A 4682-nucleotide genomic window follows, 5' to 3' on the forward strand; every position below is an offset into this window, starting at 1 on the left:
ACAGCCCCGCCTGCACCCGCCGTCCCTCCTGGGGGATGAGACTCCGAACCCCTCCCTGGCCCAGGAAAAGGGGGGCACAGGCAGACAGGAGGGGGCGGGTCCTTAATCAACAGGTGTCCCCTCCACCCACCCTTTCCCCTCCTGGGCCTCAGTTTCTCCACCTGGGATGGAGGAGGGGTTGGCAGGGGCTGATCTAGGAGGCCCTTTTCACTCTGATGTCCTGAATTTGAAAAACACCCCGCTGGACCTGGGTCGGGTGGTGTGTAGCAGGCACATCGCCATGGTGACAGGCGCTCAGGGATGTCCTGGGCTTTCTGCATTGGCTTCCTGCCCAGAGGCGGCTCTGGTCACCCTGGACACCAGAGCCGGAGGGGGGACGAGTGGAGGATGGCTCTCCAGACTGCCGCTGGTGCTGTGGAAGGTTCCAGAAGGAGCTGGCATCTTCTGTCCCCCCATGGGGGGCCACCCCCCGGGGTGCTGGGGGGCTACCGTCTGACTTAGCCTGGACACTGAACCCCAGCGCAGTCCGCCCTCTGGCTCCAGCCCCAGCCCAGCCCTGGGGAGCCTTAGGAGCCAGGGGTGGAGGGGGCCGGGGGCCTGGAGTGGGGGACCCTCCTCCCCGGTCCATTATCCAGCTGCTGCGTGCTGGGGAAGAGCCCAGGTCTCCGATCAAGGACACAGTGGACAGGGGGTGCAGCAGGGGCCTGGCTCCCCTCAGCACGGGACCCCAGTCAGAGGTGTGGGGCTGGACAGGCAGGGTCAAGGCAGGGCTGGAGGCGCAGGTCCAGCGGACCCAGTAGGAAGTCTCTCAGTGGGTCTGGGGTGAGCTGGGGACGGGAAGGCTGGGATCGCCCACCCTGGCCTAACGGGAGCCCTGCCTAGCTGTGGTCTCTCCACACCTCTGGGGCCCCAGGCCAGGCTGGGGAGCCACAGTGACCAGCCAGGGGGTGACCCTCAGGACGGGGGTGAGGGTGGCTGGCATGTGCTGGGGTGAAGGGAACCTGGCTGTGGGGGCCACTGTTTCTGCTAAAAACGCTGAGTTTTTGCTTGAGTTTGCAGAGGTCAGACGCTGAGTGAAATGGAGCGAACCCTTGGTATCTCCGATTCTCCTCAGCACTGCATATCGCCGTTGTTCATCTGAAAACGTCTTGTCCTAGTGCTCTGGGAGGCTGAGGAGGGAGAATAACGAGTTCCAGCCACTTAGTGACTTAATCGAGATTAAATAAATATAAAATATTTGTGAAATGTCTCGTCCCAAACTATACCACCAGGCTAATTTGGCCTATTATCCATTGGATCAGGTACGTTTCCTTTTTCTTTCTTTCTTTCTTCTTTTTTCTGTCCCCACCTGGTGCTCTTGTGAATAGCCTTATCACAGGTCCCAGCTCCTAGGGCCGGGATGTTTTGCGCCGGACGCTGGAACCAGCTATGTAAAAACACAAGGGCCTCTAGGGAAAGTTGACCAAGTCCCTCACAGGAAGAAGCAGCTTTGGAAAATTTGCCCGGCATGGAAATGACGTCAGCGACGCCGTGCCGGTCGGCGCTCTCACCCTTCTGCGCATGCGCAGCTTGGCCCTTTTCCTCTGCCCCCAACAAAGCGTTGCCAACGCAGGAGTGGGTTTGCTGGGGCAGGTCCGCCCTGCCTCACTCTTCTGTTTTGGGGTCAAAAGCTGCCCCTCCAGGGTCAAATATAGTTCTGTCACAGAGCATTTGGGTCAAACTGACTCATTCTGAAATAACAGGGTGTTCTGAAAGTCAGAGTTCAGTTTTTCAATAACTTCAAGAGTACAAAACTATACATTTACAAGAAGCACCATTTGAATGTTTGGTTATTGAAATTTCTGAAAAGAACTGTTGAAATTACCTTGTAATCCCAGCACTCTGGGAGGCTGAGGCAGGAGGATCACAAATTCCAATTTTGGGCAACTCAGCAACTTAGTGTCTCACAATGAAAAAAGAGCTGGGATGTAGGTCAGCACGAAGGGCCTGGGTTCAATCCCTAGTACTGCTGACAAAATAAAACCAAAACAAAAGCAAAAGAAAACAAGACAAAAAATTTTAATTCTTCAAACATCACATAATCTAGTTAGCATAAAGAAAATTTAAATATCAGACTATCAAATAGTGGTCCTTGCAAATGCATACCTTTATTTGTTTATTTATTTTCGGTACTGGGGATTGAACTCAGGTCTTTGCAGTAGCGAGGCAGGTGGCAGCACCACTGAGCTAAATTCCTGACCCTAAACGTGTAGCTTTATGGCTCAGCGGCACCGGGTGCACCTGCCTGGCAAGCACAACGTCCTGAGTTCAATTTCCGATACCTGGGAGAAAACTGTAGCTTTATTCTTCCTAACTTCTTTCAATTTCTATTTTTGTTGGCCCACACTTGCGGTACACTGTGATCCAGTTCTTCGTGGGAAGCTGCTGCGTGCATCTCAGTCCTGTTTTCCTCCCTCTCTCCCCTCTTTGTCCTCTCACAACTTCTGAAGTTATTAAAGTTAAAACTGCCCTGTAACCTCTGGGGCAGGGTCAGCCTAGACCCCCAGAGCTGCGGCCTTTACCTGCAAAAGGGATCTAACCACAAAATCGCAGCCCTGTGAAATGTTGTGATTGTTGTCTTCGCTGCTGTTAAAGGTTGTGTAGCATCACACCACTTACAATCCACACAGCGCCTGTTCAGACAATGCCCTGTTTTGGGCACTTGGCTGTTTCCAATTCTCTAGTATTAAATAATGTTGAACCCAGGCGTGCTGGTGCATGCCAGTATTCCCCACACTCAGGAGGCTGAGGCAGGAGAATCACTAGGAAGTCAAGGCCAGCCTGGGCTACATAGACCCTGTGTCCAAAAAAACCCAAATAAATAAATACATCCTGAAAGCTAAAGTTTTTCACACCTTGGAGGGCTTTTCAGCACTTGGTGCAACATTTCCATCCCATTTCCTCCTGAGGGAACCAGCCTGGAGAGGCGCTGTGCCCTGCCTGAGGTCACCCAGAAAGTGGGGCCTCTGACAGCCTGCGGCCTGCAGCTACTGTCTGTCCTGTCTATACTTGGGTACCCCAGAGGGGTCCAGCCAGCCTGGGGAGGGGAGCTTGGGTGTCAGCATATCCTCGTGCACAGTGGCCCGAATGCTGGCTGCAGAATGCTGCTTGTTCCTCCTGTGCTATTCTTAGCTCCTGTGGGTTTCCTGTAGGGACCCAGCCCAGCCTCCAGGGCCTCTGGGTTGGAACCGATAGCTAGGCAGTGGGCAGTGGTCAGGGGACCCTGGGAACCACCTCCAGCCAGAAGTCCTGGGGCTCAAGGTTTATCTCTGGGAGGCAGTGGGGATCTCCCCATCACAGAGCCAGACTGGGGTCTGGGGTGGCAGGGATTCAGCCAGAGTGGGGGTGATGCTGGCCAGGCGAGAGACACAGCCGCTGGGGCCTGCTGGGAGTTGGCTGTGGCTAAATTCATTGGCCCCAGGCCTGGCCCAGAATAGCTCAAGTCCAGGCCCGGCCTGGGTCAGCCCTGTGTGTGCACGGGCGTGTGCTGGCTTGTACCCTTGGCCCAGTGGATGACGAACACGTGTATCTGCGTGTGAGTCCTGGTGTCTCCTGAATCACAGGCCCACACGTGTGCACCCCTAGAGTAGGGAGTGTCAGTCTGCGTCCCTGCACACGAGTGTGGTGAACAGGACCCTCCCAGGCTGCAGGAGGCTCAGGGGCAGGGGGTCCACGGGCTGCACACGAGTGCTCATCTGGGGGCCGGGGCACGGACCCTGTGCTGCAGGGAGCCAGTGGAGGCCAAGGAGGAACAGGGAGAGGAAGGGCAGGCCTTGTCCACCCGGAAGATAACAAGACTGGTTCGCCATGGCCATGAGGCGGCCCGATGAGTGGGGGGTGGGTGGACCGTGTCTCCACGGCAGTCCCACTCCGGGGAGGAGGCTCGGAGACAGTGTCCCGTCTGGTCCTCCTTGAGCCCAGCACAGCTGCCTTCCCTCAGACGGGTGCTCAGCTGTGGAAACTGAGGCTGGGGAGGGGAGGGGCAGGTCCAGAACCTAAGCTCTGCCCTGTGACTAGGCCCAGGCCCCGTTCAGACTGGAGCAGGGGCTGCCTGGCCACCCTTTCTGCCAGACCACGGCCACCACTGGGCCCCGGCCTTGTCGCTTCAAGCTCAGCAGCAGAAGCAGCAGAAGCAGCTCAGGGAGGCTGCTCAGTCCCTGGAGCCTAGGAAGCTAAAGCACTGGGTGAGGTCCGCTGGCCAGAGGCGCCCAGGAGCAACAGCAGGCTCTTTTGTTACGGTCTGGCCCCTCCTCCTCGCCAGACGGTCCGTCCCTCTGTCCCTCTGTCCCTCCGCAGACTTTCCAAGGTCTCAGGCCCTGGCAGGAAACTCAGACTTGGACTCCAACGGGAAGCCGGGGTAGGACGTCCCAAAGGTCACCCCCAAGGACACTTGCCTGGCCCCGGGCCAGCCCCTCTCTCAGCTCCAAGTCCAGGAATCCACCGGCCTGGGTGCTTCAGAGGCTGCACCCTGGGCTGGGTGTGCCATAGGGTGTACTGGGGTGCAGGGCGGAGCCACAGACTCCCCACCTTGCTCCTCGTGGAGTTCCAGCAGCCCTCAGAGCTCGGCCGGGGGCGGAAGGCGCAGAGCCCAGGCGGGGACCCTGGTGCCTCGCTCCGCCTCCTCCGAGGCCCTGCCCACGACG

The sequence above is a fragment of the Fukomys damarensis genome, unplaced genomic scaffold (assembly GCF_012274545.1).
Source record: "Fukomys damarensis isolate Sample0158 unplaced genomic scaffold, DMR_v1.0_HiC HiC_scaffold_12, whole genome shotgun sequence".
Taxonomy (NCBI): Eukaryota; Metazoa; Chordata; class Mammalia; order Rodentia; family Bathyergidae; genus Fukomys; species Fukomys damarensis.